The 15418-nt window shown below is 30.6% G+C and overlaps 2 pseudogenes; both read right to left on the bottom strand.

Moving 5' to 3' along the window:
- Positions 1-3675: 3675 nt before the first annotated feature.
- Positions 3676-13825, bottom strand: LOC131637180 (cysteine-rich receptor-like protein kinase 10; annotated as a pseudogene).
- On the bottom strand, positions 13820-15200 carry LOC131637178 (cysteine-rich receptor-like protein kinase 25; annotated as a pseudogene).
- Between the last annotated feature and the right edge of the window lie 218 nt (positions 15201-15418).

The following is a 15418-nucleotide window of genomic DNA, read 5'->3' as shown; positions in this document are numbered from 1 at the left end:
GATTTGGAAGTGGAAGAAAGTGTGAGAGATGTTAATTTGGGCGATGAGGTGTTGGAGAATGCTTCGGATGATTTTTTTGAAGAGGCGCTTTTGAATAGGAGAGGGGCGAATAAAAGATTGTGGCTAAATCTAAGAATAAAGGAGAATATGCTTGTCCAAAAATCTAGGCTCAAATGGCTTAGTGAAGGTGATTCTAATAGTAGGTTTTTCCACAACGTCATGAAGGAAAGGAGAAGATTTAATCACTTAGGCCCACTTTCTTCTCCCGTTGGTTTAATCGAGAAAGTGGAGGATGTTAAAAGAGAGGTGTGGAGGCATTTTTCGAGCAAATTTGGGGAGGAGGTATCGGAAAGATGTTTATTAGAGGGAGTCCATTTTGAAAGGTTGTCTTCCGGTGCATCTAATTCTCTTGAATCTCCTTTTCTTGAAGAAGAAATCAAGGAAGCTATTTGGAGTTGCGGTAGTTCTAAAAGTCCGGGACCGGATGGGTACTCTTTTTTATTCTTAAAGAAGTGTTGGTTCTTTATCAAGAAGGATTTCATCCGCTTCATCAATTATTTCTTTTTGGGTGGTAAGGTTAGTAAAGCTATTTCTTCCTCCTTCTTGTCTTTAATACCGAAGGTTCCGAATCCGGTTTCTTTGGATGATTATAGGCCTATATGCTTGGTGGGATGTATGTATAAGGCTATTTCTAAGCTTTTAGCGGGAAGGTTGAAAAAGGTTCTTCATGAAATTGTCTCTCCTTCTCAAAATGCTTTTGTGCCGGGTAGACATCTTCTTGATGGTGTGGTGGTGGCAAATGAGGTAGTGGACTTTGTTAAGAAAGTGGGTAGGAGGAGTTTATTGTTTAAGGTTGATTTTGAGAAAGCCTACGACAAAGTATCTTGGAATTTTCTTAGATTTATGATGGATAAAATGGGGTTCGGCATAAAGTGGAAGAGGTGGATGGATCTTTTGGTTTTTCAAAGCAAGATGTCGGTGTTGGTTAATGGTAGTCCTACAAAGGAATTTGTGGTGGAAAAGGGTTTGAGGCAAGGCGACCCGTTATCGCCTTTTCTTTTTGTTTTGGCGGCGGAGGGTTTAGCGGGTTTAGTGAGGAAGTCGGTGGAGATTGGAGAATTTAAGGGCATTACTTTTAATGAAGAGTGTATGGTGGATGTCCTCCAATTTGCGGATGATACCCTTTTAGTGGGGGAGGGATCTTGGAGACAAGTTTGGGCTTTAAAGGCGGTGCTTAAGGCATTTGAGCTTGTTTCGGGGTTAGGCATAAATTATCATAAGAGCAAGTTGATCGGTTATAATATTAGTTCAAATTTTTTGGAAGCGGCTTCTTATGTTCTTTCTTGTAAGTTGGAAGAGGGGGTGTTCTCTTTCCTTGGAATCATTGTGGGGTGTAATCCGAGAAAGGTGGATACTTGGAAACCACTTGTGACAAAGTTGAAGAAGAGGCTTATGGGTTGGAAGAACCGGTTTCTTAACTTGGGAGGTAGAATTACTCTTTTGAAATCGGTTATTTGTTCCTTATCTATTTTTACCATGTCTTTTTATAAGATGCCGGTAACGGTGGCTAAGGAGATCTCTAGTATTCAAGGTAAATTCTTGTGGGGAGGAGGGATGGATGATAAAAGGAGGATTAGTTGGGTTAGTTGGAAGAATGTTTGCTTACCGGTGGAGAAAGGGGGTCTTGGAATGAAGGAGATTTTTGACTTTAATTTGGCCCTTTTAAATAAGTGGAGATGGAGGATTTCTAGAGGAGAAGATTCTCTTTGGTTTAGATTGCTAAAAGCGAGATATGGCGACTTAAATTTGAAGATCTTTTGTGGAGGTACATTTTCTTTCCCTTTATCTCACTCTTCTTCTTCTTCTTCTCATTCTTCTTCTTTGGATTCTCTGTGGTGGAGGGATTTGTTGTCTTGTGGAGGCGTTGGGGTGAAGGGGGGTAGGGATCCGTTGGTGTCGTGTGGTCGGTTTAGAGTGGGGAATGGGTTTTCCACACCTTTTTGGGAAGCGCCGTGGTTGGTTTCTCGTTGTTTAAGGGAGGAGTTTCCGAATTTGTATGAGGTGTCGGAGTTGAAAAAAGTGGCGGTAGCGGGTATGGGAGGGTGGTTAAATGGAGTTTGGTCGTGGGGGAATTTAGGGATTAATCCTTTGAGTTTGGTAGATAATAGTATTGCTTTGGAGTTGGAGGCTTTGGGGAGTTTGTTGGAGGGATATGGTCCTTGTAGTAGGGAGGCCGATGTTTTGGAGTGGAGAGCCGATTCGGATGGAGTATTTTCCGTTGCTTCTTGTTATAATTTTTTTGCCGGTTTTCGTATCCCTTACGGTCCGTCTAACATTTTCGATGGGGCTTTAAGTTTGATATGGAAAGTGGAAGTTTCGTTTAAAGTAAAGGCTTTTGGTTGGAGGCTCCTTGTTAATAGACTTTCAACAAAAGATTTGTTACTTTTAAGAGGTATTTTATTCTCGGAAGAGGCTTCCAAATGTGTTTTTTGTGGGATAGACCCGGAAAGTATGGCTCACTCTTTCTTCGTGTGTCCGATGGTTAAGTTGGTGTGGGATTCCGTGGCTTGTTGGTTTGGCAAACCGTGCGGTGGGACGGTGGAGAACGTTTTGGGATGTTTTTCGGATTGGTTTTCCTTTTGTACAAAAAAGAAAGTTAAAGAGGGTAAAATAGGAGTAGTTTGGTTTGCAACGGTGTGGACCCTATGGTTGTATAGAAATGGGGTGTGTTTTCGTAATGAAGTTTGGAATGTGGATAATACTATATGGAGCATCAAGGTTTTGGTTTGGAAGTGGGCTTTTATTGGAGATATTACTCATCCTATTTGTGACTTCTACGAATTCAACAAAAATCCTTTGTTTTATATTTCGTAGTGTCGAATCGGTTTGTAATCTCTTGGTTTTTTGTGTGGGGTTTGGTTTCCCCCTTCTTTGATGTAAACAGGATTTGAGAACCCTTAGTTCTCTTATTAATATATCTTGCTTACTCAAAAAAAAAAAAAAAACACTCACTATTGATATATGAGAAAATTCATGTCTGTTTGGCTACTTCAAATTATTCATTATTGAGCTGAACAGTAATTATATGGAATATAATCTTAACATATTTTGTATTTTTAACACACCCAGTCTATAATTTGAGGCCCCTCGAATTTTGAGGCACTGGACTGTGGGCCTGTAATTTGAGGCCCCTCGAATTTTGACGCACTGGACTGTGGGCCTGTTTGCCCTGGCCCAGGGCCGGCCCTGTGGCAGTTACTCCAAAACTTCTCTATTGGGAGAGATTAGAGAAACTCATTGAGAAATAGAGAATCACAAATATTCTAATGGGTTGTTATATTAGTATTTTATCCTTGGCTAAAGTTCGAAACACAGTACTTTAACTCCTCCAACTTCTGGAGCCACCCAAATCGATTGATCTATTCAACCCTCAATTTCGATATTATTCAATTAATGATATTTTAAGTCTCAGCAATATCATGTCATTAAAAAAAAAGTCATGTCACACTTGCCTTGTGGACTTCAATTAGACATGTGTCACTATTTTTAAAAAATGATAAAATTAGTAATCAAAAACACAAGTTGATATTTTTATGGGAAAGGAAAACATATTTAGTCATATTTATAAAAATTCACTAAAAACAAGTATATGCTTAATGAAAATGAATTAACATATTATCGAGGATAAAATTCACTTATAGACATCTTGTTAACGGAATATGATTCAAAATTGTTGGCAGAACTTGATTCTATTTGTGCTGTTACTTCTTGATTCATTCTGTTGTGTATGAAAAATGCTTGTTTTTGTGGTGATGCCAATTCTGGTGAATGACTGTTGAGATATGAGACAACCGTTGACATTGCTGGTCTGACATTTAGATTTTCTTGAACACATAACAAACCAATCTGTATGCACTTAATAACTTCAATAACAGAAGAACTTTCTATTTTTGAATCCAATATGATTAATGGAGTTTCATTTATCCACTGTCTCCATACCTGTAGAATTTATCAAATTAAATAATCAAATCATGAAGCTTGTCTCAATTTGAATACATTTCAAGTGACTAACTAGGTTAACATACTCACATAACTTGTGAGGCCTTCGGCAATATGATGTGGATCATAAGAACTTATATTTCTTTTTCCAGTAATAATCTCTAAAACTAGGGGTGATCAAAACCAAACTAACCCAATAGAAATCCGTAAACTAAACCAAACCAAACCGAAACCGCAAAAAACCGCATTTGGTTCGGATTAGTTTGGGTCAGTTTTTACAAAACCGCACGGTTCGGTTCGGTTTGCGGTTTGTATTTTGTAAACCGAACCAAACCGAATCAAACCGCACTATGTTACAACCTAAATTTTACTAACTCACATCCAACCCAAACTTAAACTTATTATACATTAGCATTATGATTACGAACAATTTTCTCATCCTTACACATATAATTTCAGTCCCGATCTTCTAAAATCTCTAATAACATTATCGCACCTTCTTTGCCACATACATCTTCCCTCTTCTTCTATAATCTTTACTCTCTTATATTCTTTCTTTTTCACCTTCTCATTTTTATGTAAATGTTCCGTCTTTCAGTTTTGTTTTTATCGCATATCTTCTTCTCTAATCTCTCAACACTTTTTTTCTTTTTCACTTTCACTAATCTTTCGTCTCTTCTATTTTTTTGTTTCGTTATAATAATTTTTAGGGTTAAATGCAATTCACCCCCTGCCACTAGGGCGACATTCGGTTTTGCCCCCCTGAAGTTTTTTTTTTTGTAAACCGCCCCTTATAAAACACAGCTTCTGTTTTCAGAACCCCCTATCCCTTGTTTGGCTGACTGGACGTGGGGGATTTCTTTGTTTGGCTGACTGGGCGAGGGATTTCTTGCAAGGTGGCATCCATGTGGAGTTTGTAAAAATTACAAATTGTAGTTTTTCCAAAATTTTGTCAAAGACAAGAATCGAACCCATGTCCCCCTTGATAAACCTTATGGCACGTTTCCACTAGGCTATTTAGTCTTTTTTGTTATTTAATGAAACTGAAGTACATATATATTTTAAAGTTAATAATATATTCTATAAGTATAATATATACTGTAAGTAATATTAATAATATTTTTAGTATTATATATTGTAAATAATATTAATAATATTTTTGATAAAAAATATATATGTTTTAACGTCAACATTTTATAAACTAATACACATTTTTTATAATAACATTTACAAACTAACATATATTTTTTGTAATAATATTTTATAAATTATCATAGGTTTATTATTTTGTTTATATGTTTTATTATAGTATATAATAATTATTAGTTTATATAATATATACAGTATATATAATTACAAACTATTAATATTTTATAAACTATTAATATATAAACTATATTAACGTATATATACTTAATATATTCCCCAACTGTACATATTAATTACAATTTTTTTTATAAACTATTAATATATATATATATTACATATTTAGTTTATTAACTATTAATATATATATATATATATATATATATATATATATATATATATATATATATATATATATTACATACTTAATATATTATTTTTTATAAACTATAAATATATATATATATATTACATACTTAATATATTAATTTTTTTATAAACTATTAATATATATATATATATATATATATATATATATATATATATATATATATATATATATATATATATATATATATATATATATATATATATTAACGTATATAAACTATTAATTACATATTTAGTTAGTTAAAAATGAATAAATGTAGTTTATAAAAATGTTTGTTTATAAAATGTTAGTTTATAAAATTTGTTACTTTATAAAATGAATAAAATGTAAGTTTATAAAAATGTTTGTTTTTAAATGATAAAAGATTTATTTACAGTTTTTATAAAAAAATTTAACATATATATAAAACAAACCGTTAATATAAAAAAAAAATTAACAGTTTTTAACATATATAAAAAACTTGAATATATATATAAAAATATATGAAACTTTAACATATACTAGTACTTAGACCCGTGCGAGGCACGGGTTTAATATTTTCTAAGTAAAAAAATCTCATTTTAAAAACACTTATAATTTATAAATTTTACTTATAGTTAGAATACTATTGTATAGATAAAATGTCATTGTTATTAATAATTATTGGAATACCCGTGCGTTCGCCCGGATACTGATGTGGTACGCACACTTTTGTTTTTAATATGTAATAAAAATGTAAAATAGAAAAACAAAATTGTTTTACCAAAAGAGTTTATAAAAATATTTGGATAAAAAAAATATTAAGATTTACTCATTAATTTAAAAATATTGTTTGACATTAAATATATATTAGTAAAATGATTAGCTTAATAATATATAGTTCACTGTCCATATTATCTTAAAAAAATAGTATCTTAAATAAAAAACTAATTCAAAATAAAATTATTAGTATAATAAATAATTAAAAAACAACTCATTTTCTCGTGTTTGGATTCATATATTATTTTAAATATATTTATGTTTATTTTAATAAATGTAAAAAAAATAATAACCTGTGTTTTTGTATCGATTCTGGTCTGAATATTCGATATGTTTTTAGGTGGGATATGATTTTGGACGCGTATTTGTTTGTAGACTGTAATAAAAATAGGAATTTGAAAAAATAAAAAAATAACTTAAGAATAATAATAAATTTAAGTCGAAATAGTTATCCAAATAAAAGATGAAATATTAATAATATAAATATTTAGATCAATTGTTTCATTTTTTCGGTTTCATATAATTTTCACCATATTAGAATACAAAATTATTTATTAAAATTTTAATGACTCACTACAAAATTTTATGGACTCATTAAATGTTTGGATCAATGGTTTTATTTTTCTCGTAATAAAGTTGGATCAGTTGTAAAGTTGTTTTCCTTTATTAAAATACTATAAATTCAGTACAAAATTTTATTGACTCACTACATATTTAGATCATTAATTTTATTTTTCGTAATAAAGTTGGATTAGTAGTAAAGTTTGAATCTTATTGTTTTAACAAATTTTGTATGAACATTCAATTCTCATTCAATTTTTATTAATTTTTTTTACATTCTCCCCAATTATTACAAATTATTTTTTCATACATTGTACTCTTATTATTTTTAAATGAAATCATGTATGTATTAAATATTTATTGTCTCAAAAATAAAATAGTGTCATAATTTTTTTAACCGCACTTTTGAATCAAATGACCTGAACAAATCTTAATGGAATGAATATCATTATATTTAAGGACTTGCAATTATATGACTGTATCACCATCATATCACCTGGAAGCCCCCCTTCGGGGAGGGTCAAATGCAATGTGGATGCAGGTTTCAATAATCAGTCAGGCACTACTAATAGAGGGTGGTGCTTCAGAGACTGTTTCGGTCGTTTTATTTTGGCAGGTACATCGTGGGACTATGGCAACCATACGGTTGTAGAAGCAGAAGCTTTGGCACTTAAGGAAGCAATTCAATGAGCTATTCATATGCATATGGAGCACATTAGCTTTGAGAGCGATTCTCAAACGGTGGTACATGCCGTTAACAATAACTGTTTTGGTCTCTCTGAATTTTGTGTTATTATTTCTAGTATTAAACAGCTTTTAGTTTCTCATCCCGACTTTGAGGTTAAGTCTACTAAACGTCAAGCGAATTCGATTGCTCACTTGTTAGCAAGGGCGACCAATTCTTAGTCTAGGCGTATGTCTCTTTATTCGATTCATCTTTGTATCGAACAACAGTTATATTATGGAATGATATGAGTTTATTTCGGTCAAATAAAAAAAAATTGTTGGTGGGAATGGGATGATACCTAATAATAGGGATGTAAACTATATTTAAATGTGGTTTTCTATATACGGATGCAAGTGTAATATAAACAATCTTACATTAATATATTGTCTCTCCATTTACTTTTAATTTATTTTCAATTACTAACCATTTAATGATTGAATTTAACATATATTAATTTAACATTATTGGTACCATCATCATTATCATCAAAAGAAGATGCTACTTCTCGATTTATTTTTTTAATTACTAAAAGTTTAGTTTATCATTATCTCCCATTAATGAAAAAATAACAACAAGACATTAAATAGCATTAAAGTAAACTTTTCAATTTTATAAGTAACTTATTCCAAATATTTAAAATACAAAAAAAAAACATTAAAACATAAAATCAAATCACTAATTTAAAATAATTATTATTATTATTAAAAACTGAGATTTAAATAGAAATAAACAAATATCTAATAATTTATTAATAACTTTTATTAACAAAAATATTTTACTTATAATTGATTTTAAATATTTAATTAATACTATATTAATACATCGTATTCATACCTAGAGAAATATATAATAAAATTATGATTAATCAAATTAAACCATCACATCTCAATAGTATAATCAAAAACATAAAGGTTACGTAGACATTTCTTCACTTTTGATGAATCAGAGTGCATGTCAATATTATTAAGGGTCTGTTTGGTAAAAATAGTGGTTAACTGATAAGCTAGCTGATAGCTTATAGCTTATGACTGATGGCTGATGACTGGTGACTTATAGCTTATAGCGGCTGGTTGAGACTGATAGCTTATAAGCTAATTGAAGTGTTTGGTAAAATTAGCGGTTTAATTAACTTATAAATGTAAAATGACATAAAAGATATTTAATATATATTTATTTTATTTTAAATTAAAATAAATTACAAGGGTTAAAAATGAATTTTAATTAAAATAATAAGGATAAAAAAGGAAGAAAAAATGATAAGCTATAAGACATAAGTTAAAACGCTATTCGAAATAGCGTCTGAAAAATAAGCTATAAGCTAGTAAAATAAGCTATAAGCTCGTGATGAAAAGACCGTTACCAAACGGGTCTAAATTATCATATGAGCTTATAAGACATAAGACATAAGCTATAAGCTCGAAAATTTGACTTACCAAACAGAGCCTAAATGTTATTTGCCAATTGAGTATGATCTCAGTATTTGTTTGCAAGCAATTTGAATATTCCTCAAACCATATATCAGTTCAACAATCTAAAATGATAAGCTAATTCTCAATAGATTAAAGATCCATGATATCATATGATGGTAACATAAACCTCATTTATCATATGATGGGAACCCAATATCTTCAGTATCAATTCAAAAACATGAATCATACATAAAAATCACATTTCACTAATTACCCTCAAAATTTTCTAGCGACCAGCTCAGTTCACAAAAAATAATACCTAAATTAATCTTTTGACATTTTAATACAAAATCAGTTTAGTGCATATTAAGCCAAAATTAAGAAAAAGGTTTAATTTGTCTTCTATAAAAATGTCAATAACTATTTTGAAGATTATTAATGGAGAGAGACTAAATTGATCTGCAAGAATATTTTGAGCAAATTTTTAGTCAAAGAATAATTGCCTTTGAAAAATCAATCAGGATTATATTTTCAAAATAAAATAATGAAATCAAAGAATCCGCTGATTTAGTGAATCCATGCTCATGCATCAAACCAAAAGAATAAAGGATTATATTTATTTTAAATCACAATGAGAATATCATAATTGATTATTTTCTGCAATGTGATTTTTTATAAAGCATTTATACTCAAATATCACCAAATACCAAATTCACCACAAATCACTTCACGAGACATCTTTGTTTTGTTTTCCGGCTTCAGGGCTATGTATCACATAATCTAAATCAACTCGGAAACATTTCTTCAAGCAAAAGGGATATATAACTCAGGCAACACAAAATAAGTGCTTCAATCTCAATTATGATCGCAATTAATGTCAAAACCTTACTACTGATTCACAGAGCAGAAGCAAAGCTCGAGATTACCATTGTAATCCTTCTGAGAGACCTCACTATCCTTCTGCACAAATTTTTCTTCTCTCTGAATATCTAAATTGAACCATGCAAACACAATCAAACATAACCACAAACATAAACATTTAGAATAAAAAATCAATTAGGGTTTAAATAAAAAAGGATTATTGTGATTTTGACGTTTCGACAATACATCAACAATAGCATGTGTAATCAACTCTTCAACACTCTCTTCTATTTTATTCGGGTTTGATGCATTTAGGTTCAGTTGTTTTATTTTGATTCAAAAAATAGAGGAAGAAGAGAGAAAAACAAAAGGAAGAAAAGAATACGGAAGAGAGAGAAGGAGGAGGAAGGAAGATGAAGAGGAAGATGAAAGCAGAGAGAGTAGGGGATAAAGAACTGATGCATTGGTTTTGTATGTTGGAAGAGAAAGTCAAAGGTTACATTGGTAACACACACAAAAAATTGATACGTTGTATGGATAAATGAAAATTTCTGTTTACAATCCAAAATGGACCGGTGCATTAATTTTTTGAGCTGACCATTTAATCACTTTGCCAAATATTATTTTAGATATGATTAACCCTTAATTTATAGATAATAAGAATAAAGGTTAACTTAGACTTAACCAAAGCATATTGTTTTCTTATATGATTGATTAAAACTCAACATTAAAGAATATCATTGATTAATTTTTCTTTATATTTACATCTTTATATAGATATTATTTGAATTTAAACATGTATATCTTATTAACAAATAATATTTCATTTTAAAAGCTTTTAAGTATTAAATTATATTTTGATTATCATCAATAAATTCTCTAAAAGTTTAGCATTTGATTTAGAGAGTTAGTGGTGGTTGTTGTAGAAGAAAATGAATTAAATAATAACTTCTATATTTGAATGCAACATATACCGTCCAGGATCATCTTCATGATATTTCAATTAACATTTTCAATAAATTCTTATAAATATTAATAAATCTTGAAACCACATTATGATATTGTCAATATTTATGATTTCATCTCCCAATTGCAATGCCAATTAAAAAATAATTCTCTTTTGCGCCACTTGGTTATACTCTTAACATGTGAAGTTAGTTTTTATTTCAATTTTAAATTATATTAAAAATGTTATTTTATTAATATAATGAGAGAGGTGGGTTTTTGATATGGATAACTTTTGGGATTTTGATATGAATAACCTTTTTGAAATCATAAGAATGTTGGAATACTAAATGAAAGTTGTATTGGGGTCTGTTTTTTCAAAGAAAATGAACCAAATATCTTGAAAACCAAATATGCATTAATTAGCCCTGCTGAAAATTTAATTATTTGTCTAAACATATTAATGAAATAATTAATTAAATATAAAAATAAATATAAAGATAAATATAGCAATATTTCTATTATTAGTATTTTTAAAAATAGCAAAGACTCTAATATTGTGACAAATGGCAAACTTGCCAAAATACTCATTTTGCTTTATTATATTGTATGATATAAAAAAAAAACTTAACGTTAATATAAAAAATTTAAAATATATATAAAACAAGAAACTAAATAAGAAAACTAAATAAGAAACATTTTGTTTCAACAAAAACGTGTAGCTTAGTTGGTTGGAGATGTTGGTTGCTAGCATTAAAGTACCAGGTTCGAATCCTGGGTTTGACAAAATTTTTGAATGGTTTTGGCTTATTAAACATAGTATACAAGTCCAGTCAGCCAAACAAAGAATTCAAATGCCCAGTCAGCCAAATCCCCCACGTCCAGTCAGCCAAACAAGGGATAGGGGGTTCTGAAAACAGAAGCTGTGTTTTATAAGGGGCGGTTTACAAAAAAAAAACTTCAGGGGGGCAAAACCGAATGTCGCCCTAGTGGCAGGGGGGTGAATTGCATTTAACCCTAATTTTTATATTGTTTTATGCTATTATTTTATATTTAATATTCCACTTTTGTCTAATTTAAATTTTACATATTAAATGGAAAATTGTTGTCAAAATATGACGAGTTTTGTTGTTATTTGATAGCGTATGAATGTATAAATACAAAATTATGTTATCATCTATATGTGTATGTATGGCTCAATAAAATATTTGTAAAAAACCGAACCAAACGAACCGAAACAAACCGCATTAGTTTGGTTTGATTTGGTTTGGATTTTTTTTAAAAGCCAACCGAACCAAACCAAACCGCACTATTTTTTCTCTTGCGGTTCGGATGATTTTTTTTCGTCAAAACCGCCCAAACCGCACCACGAGCACCCCTATCTAAAACAATGACACCAAAACTAAAAACATCTGATTTCTCTGAAAATTGCCCAAGCATTACATATTCTGAAGACATGTAACCCTTGAGACAAATATATTTGAAGGAGATTTTTGCTAGAAATAAAAACAAGAATCGTTATATTTTTAGCGAAGAAAAGCAAATTTGAATTAAAAAAATATAGGTAATATTTTAAAACTTACCATGTTTCAGCAATTTTGTTTATATGTCCACGGTCTTGATTTATTTGAACCATTTTAGCCATGCCAAAATCTGATATTTTAGGATTCATATTTTCATCTAATAGAACATTACTTGGTTTAAGATCCCGATGTATGACTTTGAGATGAGAACATTCATGCAAATAAAGAATTCCTAAAGTCGTTCCTCCAATAATTTTGTAACGTGCATCCCAGCTTAAATGTTGTTGTTGAGTATCTAAACATTTTATTGAATGAATCCGAAACTATAATACTAATTCTGGTCCTTAATATAAGAAAAAATTTACTTTTTAGATTCATTGAAGAATTAATGTATCTAGACTACATATAGTCCAAATACATTAATTCTTTAATAAACCTAAAAAGTAAATTTTTCTTATATTAAAGACCAGATGGAGTATATGTTTTGTAATCAATCACTTGTATTAGTTTAAGATAAAGTACATCAAGTTAAAAGCATGCATAAATTTGTTGAGTTATAATGTCATACCAAATAAAAAGTAATCAAGGCTCCCATTTGGCACATATTCATAAATAAGAATCTTCTCTTGGTCTTCTAGGCAAAAACCTATTAATGCCACAAGATTTCTTTGTTGTAATTTGGCTATCAATAAAACTTCATTCTTGAACTCAACTATACCTTAATTTGAACTCGATGAGAGCCTCTTAACAGCTACGTGTCTTCCATCAGAAAGAATTCCCTAATTAGAAAACAAACCATCATTTATGCAGATAATTTTGTAATAAAGTAATATGAATAAACTTTGTCATGGTTGCTCACCTTGTAAACTTGTCCAAATCCACCTTCGCCAATCTTGTTTTCATGTGAAAAGTTGTTTGTTGCAGTTTTAATTACGACCATTTCGAATTGCAAACCCTCTAAAGTGGTACTTTCATGACCAACTAGACAAATTAGTTTGAATTGTTAAAAGAACTAGCAAATCTTCATGGAAGTTACAAATTAATTAACATATGAATTAATTGACTTTTTTTTTTTTCTAGCTGTTACAAAATTTCAATCAGAACACTTACAATTTTTTTTTAGAATTAAGGTTTTATAGCTGCTCTTTCTCGCTCTTTTCCTTAGCAAATAGCAGGAAAAAGTTAACAAAGTTAACAGTAATGTTGAAAGGATGATCGGGACAACAACTATGATCGTTCGGGAGCTTCTTTTTTCTTTTTCTGTACAAATGATGAACATGTGTTTCACATATACCAAAAAAATTTGTTAATCCATGATAGTCATAAAAATTCCTTACTACACCAGTAGTAAATAATGTTGCTTTAATGGTTAGAGATTCAAGAGTTCAACCATAACTAGTTATTCATGTCTTTCAAGATAAAGAGTAATGAAATGATAAATAGCAAAATACTACATATTATCTTTATAACTTATCGTGATTTTTTATTTTTTGATAATCTTTGGTTGAAAATGGTCTTGATTAATCTTTGGTTGAAAGGTAATTAAAGCATAACAAAAAATTGCTTCATCCATGAATTAAAACATAACCACTTGAATTCTATTACTTGTTTACTATTGAATTGAGTCATGCAAGAATAATATTAATTGAATAAAACCTTACCTTGTTTATCAACATTGTTGTAGAATTGTGACAATCTAAACATCATATTGAATTGGTGAAATTTAGGTGCGGTTGTATCAATATCTGAAATGAGAGAGTGATATGAATAACGGAGTAAGCATTTATCGTACCAAATTACAGCTTCTTTGGAGGAAGGGCACTCTGATGATATTCTTTTGATTGCATATTGGACACATAGCTGACACAGGGTAGGGGATTGGGATATATCACCACGACACATAAAGGGGCCATATGCCGTGTCCACTTTCTCCTTGAAAAAACCAATTTTGATGGCATTTAAAGACAAAGAAGAGAATAATGTTATGAGATGTAAGTGAAAATCGTAGTTCATAGTTTCATTGCTTGAACAATTGTGGGAAAGATAAGAAGGATGTTGTGAGTATTTTGAATCAAGTGGATGTGGAGTCGGAGCATTACTAGGGCGATAAAAAGGGTACAAATCATTTCTGATGTAACAACTGGAGGTTTCAGAGTTCCCTACTATTATATTGCTACTTTCACTTTCACAAGGCTGAAGTAAATCTGTTATGGTTGTATTCAAACATTTTCGACAATCTTGTGGCGAAAGGTTCGGTGTGCACTGAGCTTGAAAATAAAGGCTTTGAAATTCAGATACCATTACTTCCTTTGTTGCATACTTCTTGACACCAATTAAAGAATTGGCTGCCTCATCTGCCACTCCATTCAAAGTTTCAGAAACAGAATGCTCGAATATTGCCTGGTTTGATATGTTGACAGAGGAGCAGGAGGTAAAAAGTAAACTTAAGTCAACAGTGGAGAAAAAATAATTGTTGGAATATCATACCATGCAGTCGTCATTCCTAATCATAACCTCTTTGGACAAGGAACAATTAATGTCTGAGTCTGAAGATAAATTGTAACTGGTCACGTTTGTGACACACTGGCTACAAAGATGAGCAGGGACATCACCCTTGCACATAAACAAACCATAGACTGTATTGGAGGAGTTGTTTATGTCTTGAATTCTTTGTTGGCAGTAGCGTTGGAAGATAAATATGATAAAAGGGCCTTGACATTCCTTTGAAAAACACTATTTGGAGTTGTTTCATTGATGTTTGAGCAAGATGGCATAAAAGTATCATCGTTCCTTGCTGTAGAGGTTATGAAATTGAGAAGGATAAAGAGAAAGACGGGGTGGAAAGATGCTGTGATGTGTTTGTTAGTCTTTGATGGCACTACCATGATGGATGTAGAAATGCTAGTAGTGTCTGCGATAAGTTTTCTGATTTTTTTAACTGTTATCATAATGGTTTCTATATATTTATGTAAATTTGAAGTCAAAAATCATAGTTGTCGTTGGGTCAACGACTGTAGGGCATAGCAGCACAACTTAATGATTACACACGTTTTTGGAGAATTTGAGTTGGTCAGCTTCGGTTCAATCCTTACAAAATAACAGTAGATCTTATTTAATC

Source organism: Vicia villosa, unplaced genomic scaffold, assembly GCF_029867415.1.
Source record: "Vicia villosa cultivar HV-30 ecotype Madison, WI unplaced genomic scaffold, Vvil1.0 ctg.001937F_1_1_3, whole genome shotgun sequence".
In the NCBI taxonomy this organism is placed as follows: Eukaryota; Viridiplantae; Streptophyta; class Magnoliopsida; order Fabales; family Fabaceae; genus Vicia; species Vicia villosa.
The sequence above is the reverse complement of the archived record's forward strand: the minus strand, read 5'-3'. Positions and strand labels throughout refer to the sequence as shown.